The sequence below is a fragment of the Procambarus clarkii genome, chromosome 9 (assembly GCF_040958095.1).
Source record: "Procambarus clarkii isolate CNS0578487 chromosome 9, FALCON_Pclarkii_2.0, whole genome shotgun sequence".
NCBI lineage: Eukaryota > Metazoa > Arthropoda > Malacostraca > Decapoda > Cambaridae > Procambarus > Procambarus clarkii.
In genome coordinates, this window is record NC_091158.1 from 13,550,644 (window position 1) to 13,563,977 (window position 13,334).

General features: G+C 44.0%; 1 protein-coding gene across 1 annotated transcript in view; it reads right to left on the reverse strand.

Annotated features, from left to right (window-relative positions):
* LOC123766304 (uncharacterized) overlaps positions 1 to 13,334 on the reverse strand; it is a 284,726-nt gene that overhangs the window by 165,333 nt on the left and 106,059 nt on the right. The window lies entirely within an intron of this gene.

The window sequence follows — 13,334 nt, forward strand, 5'->3', positions numbered from 1 at the left end:
GTTGCGTCACCCGTCACATCCTCCACGACAGTTGCGTCACCCGTCACATCCTCCACGACACTTGCGTCACCCGTCACATCCTCCACGACACTTGCGTCACCCGTCACATCCTCCACGACAGTTGCGTCACCCGTCACATCCTCCACGACAGTTGCGTCACCCGTCACATCCTCCACGACAGTTGCGTCACCCGTCACATCCTCCACGACAGTTGCGTCACCCGTCACATCCTCCACGACAGTTGCGTCACCCGTCACATCCTCCACGACACTTGCGTCACCCGTCACATCCTCCACGACAGTTGCGTCACCCGTCACATCCTCCACGACAGTTGCGTCACCCGTCACATCCTCCACGACAGTTGCGTCACCCGTCACATCCTCCACGACAGTTGCGTCACCCGTCACATCCTCCACGACACTTGCGTCACCCGTCACATCCTCCACGACAGTTGCGTCACCCGTCACATCCTCCACGACAGTTGCGTCACCCGTCACATCCTCCACGACAGTTGCGTCACCCGTCACATCCTCCACGACACTTGCGTCACCCGTCACATCCTCCACGACAGTTGCGTCACCCGTCACATCCTCCACGACAGTTGCGTCACCCGTCACATCCTCCACGACAGTTGCGTCACCCATCACATCCTTCATACTTGTGTCATTCCTTATAGCCAGTCCGTCACTCGTTTGCGTCATATATACAATCAACACCTGCGTCTTGCGTCACATGTACATCAGATCTCTGCGTCACGTGAACGAGAAACACCTGCGTAAACAAATGAATCAATTGCGTCACGCTTGACATCGCGTCAGAAACCATATAAAAAGAGATTTTGTTTGCTTTAGTAATTAAACTTGCGACCTTTTTTTTGTTAGGCTTTGTCTCAAACAGGAGATTAATCTGAGTGTAAAATTTTGTGATGATCAGATCATTAATTAGTCGATTATGTTGGACCTCTGTGAGGATAATTGGTTTGTTGATGCTATTGATAGTTAGTGGTTGTTTGTGCTATTTAATGGCAGTTTGAGGTGAATGGTTGATGGTGGTAGTTTGTGAATGTTGTTTGGGGGGGGGGGGTTGTTTGCGCTAGTTTATGGCTGTTAGTGGTAGTTTGTAGGTTAAGCCTATCTTGACCTAGGCTACTGTAACCTATCCTAGGTGGTAGTTACTGGGTAGTTGCTGGTCCAATACGGTTGTTAGATGAGGTGCGTGGAACTAGTGTTCAGTGCGAGAAAGTAGTTTAGATTGGTGTGTGTGTGTGCGTGTGTGTGTGTGTGTGTGTGTGTGTGTGTGTGTGTGTGTGTGTGTGTGTGTGTGTGTGTGTGTGTGTGTGTGTGTGTGTGTCATGCGTGTGTTCGTAATTACCATAGTGGTTGTGGTTGATGTGTTCGGCTGTTACAATCTTTAGCTGCGTAATGACATCACCAAAAGGTGATTATCTGTTGGACAATATTGAGGCCATACAAAGCCAACGACGCAGGTTCAATCCCTTTGTATTGACTCCTTATTTTAGTTTTTTGAGTGTTTAGTGGGGAATTGCTGTACATTTTTGTTATCTCGTCAAGTTAGGAATATCAGGAAGTGTTGCCATGTTGGTTGTGTGTAGGTGTGGGTGTGTAGGTGTGTGTGTAGGTGTGGGGTGTGTAGGGTGTGTGTACGTGTGGGTGTGTAGGGTGTGTACTCAGCTATTTGTGCTTGCAGGATCGAGCATTGGCTCTTGGATCAATGTAGGTGTAGGTGTGTGTGTAGGTGTGGGGTGTGTAGGGGGGGGGGGGTGTGGGTGGTGGTCCGACCACCACACCCAACGCTCTTCTTCCCTCCCTACCACGCATCACCCGTCCACAACCACTCACCACAACCACTCACCACACCAACATAATACAACGTTACCTCTCCGTATTCTAATCAATCCTTTACACTCAAAACATCATCTCCGTCTTTGTTTTACCTATCATCAGCATCATGACATTCGATACTACCTCTTGCCTATCATCACTTGTGTCTCTTACCTTATCTTACCCCTTACCTCACTGATAACTTATCACCAGGTGCAGGGGGAAGTAGACCCAGTGATCCCCAGTGACCAATAGACTCCCATTACAACCTTAAACACTGAACCATCTCCCATAATCAAGGTGGAACTACTTAAATAAAAACCAACTGGAAAATATATACCTAGACGAACTTAAACTTGAAACACATTGCCCATAATCTTACTGCAGTTAACAAATGAGTTGTAAATACTCATCCAAGGCTAAGTACGAGAGAAATGAGGAACAGTGGGCTTGTCGGAGGCTTAGGGCTCGCTCAGGTGCCCTAAACGGGTACCTAAACATCTGCGGGTACAGGAACGAACGAGATAATGGACAAGATACACTTCGGGTGAGCGGGGAAGGGGGTATAGCTGAAGAACAGCCGGGTGAGAGGAGACATCGAAGTCGAAGAGAGACTTCTAACCTCTTCTGGCTAGTCTTCAGAGACTTCTGGCTCTAACACGAGCTGCATGGCAGACCTGAGGCTCTCCTCTTGTGTTGGGGTGACGAGACGTCACTTCTGCCCTAGGGAGGGGTGCCCCCAGGGAGGGGTCCCCCAGGGAGGGGTGCCCCCAGGGGGGAGGTGCCCCCAGGGGGGAGGTGCCCCCAGGGAGGAGTGCCCCCAAGGAGGGGTGCCCCCAGGGGGGAGGTGCCCCCAGGGAGGGGTGCCCCCAGGGAGGGGTGCCCCCAGGGGGGAGGTGCCCCCAGGGAGGGGTGCCCCCAGGGAGAGGTGCCCCCAGGGGGGAGGTGCCCCCAGGGAGGGGTGCCCCCCAGGGAGGGGTGCCCCCAGGGAGGGGTGCCCCCCCCCCAGGGTGTCAGTATTCAGGAAGGCGGCCAAAGCTGACCTTTTTCCGGGTTATGAAGCCTTAAGTGACCCGTGACGCATTATGAGGCGCCCTCATAGTCTCCCATTATCATTGTTGCTCTTTTACCCCTCATCCTCCCTCATTGTCTCTCCCCCTCATCCTCCCTCATTGTGTCTTCCTTCATCATCCTTATCTACTCTCTTCCTCCTCGTTTCCCTTAATCTTCGATGTCTCCCCTATCCCCCTTTGTCTACACTCCTTCCTCTTTCATTCCCCTCTTCTTTCCTTCCCTTCACCCGTTCTTCGCGTCATCCTTTTCCTCTCTCTATCCTCTCATACCCTCCATTCCCCCTTTCATCCCCCTCCACCACTCCTTTATTCGTTCCTCGCGTCTCTACTCTCGTGTCTCCACTACCTTCCCTTCCTTTTCTTCCCCGTCCTCTTCCCCCCTTCTATTTATCCTCCTTCTCTTCCACTTCTCTTCCCTCTTCTCTCCCACCCGTCATGGGCTGGAATGTTAAGTGAAACTTGGATTAATCTTTTGAGGGTTGGCAGCTGAGAACGTCACCGTCACCGTCACAGGGGACGTAGGGACTGCCGCCACCGTCACAGGAGACGTAACAACAGCCGCCACCGTCACAGGAGACGTAACAACAGCTGCCACCGTCACAGGAGACGTAACAACAGCTGCCACCGTCACAGGAGAAGTAACAACAGCCGCCACCGTCACAGGAGACGTAACAACAGCCGCCACCGTCACAGGCACCGAAGGACAGCCGTCACATTAACAGAAAATCGTAACTGACACGATTGCGATTGGGTCTCCAATCACGACTGATTCCCTTTGCAGCTGGCGTCACAGTATCCACCACCGTCACACAACACCTTAAGTATGATCCACGACCGTCGCACAACGCCTTACGTAAGATCCACGACCGTCACACAACCCCTGACGCAAGATCCACGACCGTCACACAACCCCTTACGCAAGATCCACGACCGTCATACAACCCCTGACGTAAGATCCACGACCGTCACACAACCCCTGACGCAAGATCCACGACCGTCACACAACCACTGACGCAAGATCCACGACCGTCACACAACCCCTTACGCAAGATCCACGACCGTCATACAACACCTTACGTAAGATCCGCAAGACATCCTCCCTCGTATGCCGTCACAACATACGCGATACAGCCGGATACGGCCGGTTACAAGACGTCCATCTTACGACGTACGAGGTGTATCCGAACGTCTCCCGAGTCCGGATTGTGACCAATGTTATCCTTCTCGGTGATTATCGACGTCGTTCCGGTTAGTTTGACGTCTCCTGTACTCTTTTTGGCGTTATTAATGACGTCAATTACAGTTTGCAAGGCAGTCTTAATTATTACTGCGATCGATGGGGGAATTGGGAAGAGTAATTTGGATTTTGAGTTATATGAAGCAGGAGAAAAATTGTGAGATTAGAATGGTTAATCGAGTGCATAAAAAAAATTGGTAAATTGGTTGGCGTTGGTTAGTTGATTTGTTGCGAATGGCTTAGTTTTATGTCAATAATTAGTTGTAGCTTAAGTTACAGCACGATTAGTCGCCTCGGCGTTGTGTTACGGCGGTGTTATTAGCGTTTTAATAACGTGAAATAGACGTTGTAGTTAGGTTGAGTGTTTGTAGGGTAAATGTAGTTTTGCAACATTGGTGCTAACTACGGGGGGGGGGTTAACAGTTACCCATTGATGGGCAGGACTGATGTACAAGTCTCGGGAGGTCCGTGTTGTTGTTCTTGTTATAGATTCAGCTACTCGGAACAAGTTCCAAGTAGCACGGGCTATGGTGAGCCCGTAGTGGACTTACCTGGCACAGGAGCGGGGCAAGTAGCACGGGCTATGGTGAGCCCGTAGTGGACTTAACCTGGCACAGGAGCGGTGCTGTGATCCGTGTTCATTGATGGTTAATGAAGACTAAGCCACCCAAGAGGTGGCACGGGCATGAATAGCCCGTAAGTGGTAGAGGGGGTGGGGGTAGGGGGGGGAGGTTCCGTGTTGCTGTGTACTGATGTAAATCATTTACACTCAGACGACCACAAGGAGAGGTGAGGAGAGTGCTGGCGGCTGTAACTCTTGCAGCCCCGCTCCTGTGCCAGGTAAGTCCACTACGGGCTCACCATAGCCCGTGCTACTTGCCCCGCTCCTGTGCCAGGTAAGTCCACTACGGGCTCAACATAACCCGTGCTACTTGGACCTTTTTGTTCCCGGTAGCTGAATCTTAAACAACAACAACAACAACGCTGAAGGCTCCTACCTCATAATTCAAGTCTCCGTCGCTGGGACAATATCCTCCCCGCGCAGCCCACTCACCCCCCTTCCCTTCCTAGCCATATCTCTCCACCTGTCTTCCTGGTGGTCCAGGAGTCACGATAATAACGCTGGAAATGCTCTCACACACATTACGGGCTATTCATGCCCGTGCCACCTCTTGGGTGGCTTAATCTTTATCAATCATCACACACACACACACACACGCACACACACACACAAACACACACACAAACACACACACACACACACACACACACACACACACACACACACACACACACACACACACACACACAAACACACACACACACACACACACACACACACACACAAACACACACACACAGGAATAAATCCCAATATAATAATAATATCCCCTCCCCCCCCCTTGTTCCCCTACACTTGGCACCTCACACCCCCCTGTTCCCCTTCACCTGACAGCTCACGGCCAATATTCCCCTTCATCTGGCACCTCATTTCCTGTCCTCTTACCTGGCACTATCACCCCCTCCTCCTCCCCCTCCCCTTGTCGGAAAATCCGACACCATTTAATATATCATACAGACAGATAATAATTTCTGCTGTATTACCAACAAGTTACCCATAGAAAACGTAACTTGTAGTGGAATTACCGTCTAAAGAAAACGGGATATCATCACCACATACCATTATAAATTCACCAGCTATTCTGCTGGGAATTATTCTTAAATACATTAGTCTTTGGACTTTACCATCATAAAAACATCTTATATAAATTAACTTAATTATCAATATTAAAGTAGAGTAAATGTGACCCTTCTATCACTTTCTGAAATCTGGACAAAGTAGGCCAGGCGTCAGAGGGGGGAAGGAGGGCAGCCATTGTTATACGAGACCAGAGGCTCACACGGGAGCAAATTCGGCTCCTGTTAAATTTACTTGGACGTAGTGTTATGGAAACTAAAAGTGTACCATTATCAACACGCTGTCTACAAATTCAAGTTAAGTGTCTATCCGAAACCCATTATCTATCATTAGTGGCCATTAATGTCATTGGGTAGGGTTATCCGGTTAGATCACATGGAAGCCTCAAACTAAAGGTAATTAAGCCAGGTCTTCATGTTCCATGTACTGTTTTCTCTGATATACTTGTCATATATAGGTATCTGGCTTCACAGCTAGCGCACTTTTGACAGGTCAAGACGAGGATGCAAGATTATGTGCACCAGTTACTGGGTGATAGAAGCTACCTCAAAGAGGATAATTTGGTGTCTACACTCTAGTTATACCTGGTGGACTAACCTGCTGTACTATAAGAGAAGGAACCTCATCAATGTATGTAGCTATTACTGTAATTTGATTGGCTGCATATGTGTAATATAAACCCCCCCTAATGTGTAGAGGATCGATTTGTGAGATTATGAGATTATTGCAGAAATACAGTCCACTTATCATTATACAAATTGCTATCGAAGTATATAAATTAACGTAAATATAAATTCATATAAATTAAATAAATATAAATCTCACAGGTCGGTTCCCACATTATTTGGTCCTTCGAACCGGATGACGGATTATTTGATCCTTGTGAACCCACATTTGGTCATCTTAGTACCGGATGAACCAGTTAACCAGTGGATTCATTAAATATGCTAGTGCAGTGTTATTTAAACAAAGCCAGCAGTCAAGACGGCAGCGTAGCCTCGAGGGAGCTCAGGAGCCTCCCTCAGCCCAGTTCAGCTTCGTCAGCGGTTTCATGCACACCCACAGATATTTGGTGGCGTGTTATTTCGTGAAATGACAGCGCTAATATAGAATCCAGCCAAATTAGTGACTGTGTCTTCGCGAGATTGTTCACGGATTTCGTGGTGTTACATTTCGCGAGAGATTATCTACGAATTTTGTGGACTTTATTTCGCGAGGTCACTAATAATATTTAATACTTCTAGATAATAATAGAAGTTTCATAGAGGCTAATTAAGAGGCTATTATCAATAATTGTGTATATTATTTCTCCAAGATAGAGAATTATTTAATATATACTGCACTAGTGTTCTCAATATAATATTTACTAATTGCCAACCCACAACAGGGTAGGATATTACCATTGACTAGTTGAACTATTATTGCTCATCCTAGTCCCATTATTACCATAGTCAGTTGTACTATATTGAATAACCTAACACCATTAATGAAAGGTGCAAACCCTATTTTGGGTGTAATTTTTATCAACTCGAGTTGAGTTGTATATATAATAATTTACTTATGATCATTACACCTTTGAGTGATTAATTAGTGTCTCTACCATCCTAGGGTGATATAGAAGAGCTAACCTAAAGGTACTTCCAGTGACACTGGTTTATCACTCAAATCATTAGTGTGTATGATTGTATATATATAATGTGTATTAATTTTAAGTGCTAACCTCTAGTAGAGGTAGGATTATTGCCTAGTGAGTGCAGAATTTACCCTAGGCTACCATTAGTACTTACTCACAATTTATGAGCCAGTGGTGCCCAATTAACAAGTCACCATGACTAATCCACAGAAAGCAAAGCGTGCTTTAATATCAAGCAAACGCCAACTAACAAGAGATCTCAACCAATATGAACAGTTGTTATATGAGCCTGTAATTAATTATCGTCGGTTGAAAATACCACTGTTGCAGATTCAAACCCAATTGCATATATTGAAAGCAAATAGGAAATCTTACCAAAATCAGGTCCACGACGACGACGACATAGTAGTTGAAGATGTGGAACCATTCCTGTCTGACCTAGCACAATATGAAGAAGAAACTCAAGGCAGGTTGGAACATTTACACAGGATAATTGAATCAGAACAAATAGCAAGTACATCAAATAAAGTAGATAATGTTATGGATGATCTGGATCCTTTTGAGAATAAATGTAAAGCCAGATTAGATCCTTTAATCAACAAGGATAAAGCTTCACCCAGTAAAGCTTCACCCACTACAGCTTCACCCAATAATATACCACCAGAAATTAAGCAGTTTTCAGACAATTTATCCACAGTCTCTGTGGTTTCTGAAAACCCAATACCTGAAGCTACTAAGTTAACATGCCTCCAAACTAGAGGTGAAGCTGAACCAGTAGTAGAAAATGTAAATGAAAATAGCGACAGCACTAATTTCCCAGTCCAGCCTCCTAGGAATAATGCTGGCAATGAGAAAACTGTCATACATCTAGTACTACAATTGCTGGATTTACCTCAACCTGATCAGACTGCTGACTCATTACAATCCTTCAGCATGGAGTTTGAGTCACTACTAAGAACATTCAGACTTAAGGTTGATATAACTACTAGTGAATGGATGACCAAAGTAGTCCTTCAACGAAAATTGTCCAGCGATATACTAGATGAATTATATGCTCATCAACATAACACCATCCTGACAGTACAGGACATCACTGAAGGTTTACATTCCATCATAAACAAACGACGAGCAAATGAGGAAGTTAAAGCCTCTTGCAAGCCTTCAGAAATAGAAAATAATAGTCAATTAAAGGGTAAAACAACCACCCCAAATAAACATCAACCAATTACTCAAACATCAAGTTGCAGAAAATCTGACAATGCAGCAGCAACCTCCAAGCCTACTGTTACTAGTTCACCCAAACCGGTAACTTCCAAACGTGCAGTAGGCTGGGGGACTTGTATGTTCTGCAAAAAGAAACATTCAACATACTGTTGTGCTAATTATCCAACCAGAGACACTCGTATGGAGCGACTCCAGGAATTAGGGAGATGTGCAAGGTGTCTCAAGTCACACAACATAGACTATTGTGATACCCAATTCAACACCTGCAACAGGTGTAGAAGAGGTAGGCACCATGCAGCACTGTGCAAATATACGAAATTAACGTATTCAAGACCCAAGGTGGAAGATAGCATTCCCACCACAGTACAGTACTGCAAGGTGCAACAAACAAAGAGTGTCCATTCGGCAAAGTCTAAAGGTAATACGACTTTGCCTACTGCCCAAATTACCATCCTGAATAAGAGGGCCAAGGTCCATACCCGTGGGTTGTTTGACCAAGGATCCCAAAGAACATATATCACTAAAAAGCTGGCAGATGAACTACAATTAAGGCCTGTAGCCCAGATGTCATTCAACATCTCAGGGTTTGTAACAGATGCAGGACCTCAAGTCTACCAGGTGGTACAACCATCAGTACGCTTAGGCAGGTACGTCTGTCGAGTACAAGCCATTGTGGTGGACAAAATACCAGTAGACCTACAAGTTCAAGGTCTGAGAGCAACAGCCAAATTCCTGAGAAATAGAGGAATAAAATTGGCAGATAATATTAAGTCTGATCACCTCACCGACTTCGGTCTCCTTGTAGGGACAGACTATTGCCATCGATTCATCGGTAGCCCTACTAAATATCAGGGTATAACCATGTTAAACTCTGCAGGAGGTAAATTAATCTCAGGCCCAGTATCAAGCCTGAGGAGACCTATGCCTGCAGATAAACAATACCAGTAGAAATCTAAATTTGTCAGCTGATTATATTTCTCCAGTAGCATTATACTAAGGAGATTACAGCTGACTATAGTAACAGAGGTTGATGTTAGTATCATCATTTAAAGCTGGAGATGAGTTCATGAGGCCTCAGTGGCAAATCAGTGAACAGTAGCCTAAAACAGCTACAAGTCACTGCGACCAATGTCACTGAACCCACTGCAGTCTCAGAACCATACTTTACTTTAATGATGAGCTATTCAATCCTCTGAATCAATTAACTGAATTAAACCCCAATAAATCTGATGACTGATTTGATACATTTATTATTTAATCAAGATGTATTCCATGGGCCTCAGTGTTTATATATCAGTGACCAGTTACCTGAAGAAACTTCAAGTTATATCTAATGTCACTGATCTCACTGCAGTCCCTGAATCATACTTGACTGTAGTACTTGATCACATCCAGTCTTCTGGGTTAAATAATATGTAATAAGGCTTGAATATTAGCCTTTCAAGAGTTGACAGGGAAATGAAATCGCATTAGACTTCTAACCCCTGCAACTCTAGTACGGGACATCCGTCCTGTACGAACAGACACACAAATGTGTGATTACTAACTACTAACATCAAATTAATCTAATAATTCGAAGGAGGAGTATCGGTGTTCGTCTGTTCTAATAAGGACTTCGACCCGTGAGCAGCCCCCTGGGGAATTATGTCGGAAAATCCGACACCATTTAATATATCATACAGACAGATAATAATTTCTGCTGTATTACCAACAAGTTACCCATAGAAAACGTAACTTGTAGTGGAATTACCGTCTAAAGAAAACGGGATATCATCACCACATACCATTATAAATTCACCAGCTATTCTGCTGGGAATTATTCTTAAATACATTAGTCTTTGGACTTTACCATCATAAAAACATCTTATATAAATTAACTTAATTATCAATATTAAAGTAGAGTAAATGTGACCCTTCTATCACTTTCTGAAATCTGGACAAAGTAGGCCAGGCGTCAGAGGGGGGAAGGAGGGCAGCCATTGTTATACGAGACCAGAGGCTCACACGGGAGCAAATTCGGCTCCTGTTAAATTTACTTGGACGTAGTGTTATGGAAACTAAAAGTGTACCATTATCAACACGCTGTCTACAAATTCAAGTTAAGTGTCTATCCGAAACCCATTATCTATCATTAGTGGCCATTAATGTCATTGGGTAGGGTTATCCGGTTAGATCACATGGAAGCCTCAAACTAAAGGTAATTAAGCCAGGTCTTCATGTTCCATGTACTGTTTTCTCTGATATACTTGTCATATATAGGTATCTGGCTTCACAGCTAGCGCACTTTTGACAGGTCAAGACGAGGATGCAAGATTATGTGCACCAGTTACTGGGTGATAGAAGCTACCTCAAAGAGGATAATTTGGTGTCTACACTCTAGTTATACCTGGTGGACTAACCTGCTGTACTATAAGAGAAGGAACCTCATCAATGTATGTAGCTATTACTGTAATTTGATTGGCTGCATATGTGTAATATAAACCCCCCCTAATGTGTAGAGGATCGATTTGTGAGATTATGAGATTATTGCAGAAATACAGTCCACTTATCATTATACAAATTGCTATCGAAGTATATAAATTAACGTAAATATAAATTCATATAAATTAAATAAATATAAATCTCACAGGTCGGTTCCCACACCCCTCTAGGTGCCTCCGCTACTGATGTGTGAAGGGGGAGGAGGTTGGGTGGGGGGGTGGGGGGGTATCTGGCTCCACGCCTCACTAAAGGGAATGCCAAATCGTAATGAATATGTGATTAGGCCTGATTCACACGGCAGGTCGGCGTGCTCCCTTTAATTTGCCAAGCTTAACTGTTTCAATTTGCTGAGCACAAACATTTTTCCCGCCTAATACAAAGTGAATATGATGCAAAAATGCTGTGTATTTACCTGAAAAAAATTACCGGATGAAATATGTATATCCCGGGCCGCTTGGGCAGGCCTCATTAATTGATTAGGGATGATTAGGTGGGGTATTTTGGCGGGAAATCTTTAGCCAATGAGCGCGGAGGAAGAGACGCGCCAAAATCAGTGTGGCGGTGTGTGCTTGGCGGGAGACTGGCGCGATGCGCAGGCATAAAAGAATCAGTGTACCGAGCAAATCCTGCAATTATCATAACACCAGCGCGGGACGAATTATTTAGTAGATATTAATTTATTAATATTTTTGTGTGATTGACCTTTGATGTACCTCGTGTCGAACTGAACGTTCTGTATTACACCGGTTTGGCGTTGCTATAATTGATGGGTCTCGCATGTAAATGACAGTAATGTGCTCACATGCGTACTGTTCCAGTAATATGATGCGTTTAACACTCAACTGATCATAAATAACAAATACAACTCTGATGAAAAGATTTTAGAATTAAAATCATATGAGCATTTGCAGACGAGGAGTCACTATAACGTGGGTGAAATTTGTTGACCAAACCATACACTAGAAAGTGAAGAGACGACGACGTTTCGGTCCGTCCTGGACCATTCTGAAGTCGATTGTGAGAATCGACTTGTCCAGGACGGACCGAAACGTCGTCGTCCCTTCACTTTCCAGTATGTGGTTTGGTCAACATATGAGCATTTAATAAAGTAGAAAAATAAGAAGCGGAATCTCCTCAGGACCAGTTTTGTTGTTGTTGTTGCTACTGTGTGGCTTTGGGTGAAGCTATGGTAGAAGGAAGGATGTACAGGATCCCTTAACCACTCGACCAACATCATCAATGATGAAGCAATGCATCAGATGCATTGTTTCTGGCAGTATGGGTTCGAGTCACTTCTGGGGTGTGAGTTTTCAGTTGCATATATGCCTGGAGACCGTTCATGCTTGTTCGCATATATATATATATATATATATATATATATATATATATATATATATATATATATATATATATATATGTATATATCATGAAAGTAAACACGTGATTAAAAATGTGACAATGTCAGACCACGGAGGAAAAATGAAACAGGAATTTCCTTAAGTACTTTCGTATATTAATACATCTTCAGAAGGAGTGAAGGACTCCTTCTGAAGATGTATTAATATACGAAAGTACTTAAGGAAATTCCTGTTTCATTTTTCCTCCGTGGTCTGACATTGTCATATATATATATATATATATATATATATATATATATATATGTCGTACCTAGTAGCCAGAACGCACTTCTCAGCCTACTATAAAAATCCCGATTTGCCTAATAAGCCAAGTTTTCCTGAATAAATATATTTTTTCTAATTTTTTTCTTATGAAATGATAAAGCTACCCATTTCATTATGTATGAGGTCAATTTTTTTTTATTGGAGTTAAAATTAACGTAGATATATGACCGAACCTAACCAACCCTACCTAACCTAACCAAACCTATCTCTATCGGTTAGGTTAGGTTAGGTAGCAGAAAAAGTTAGGTTAGGTTAGGTTAGGTAGGTTAGGTAGTCGAAAAAACAATAATTCATGAAAACTTGGCTTATTAGGCAAATTGGGCCATGCATAGTTGGCTGAAAAGTGCGTTCTGGCTATTAGGTACGACATATATATATATATATATATATATATATATATATATATATATATATGTCGTACCTAGTAGCCAGAACGCACTTCTCAGCCTACTATTCAAGGCCCG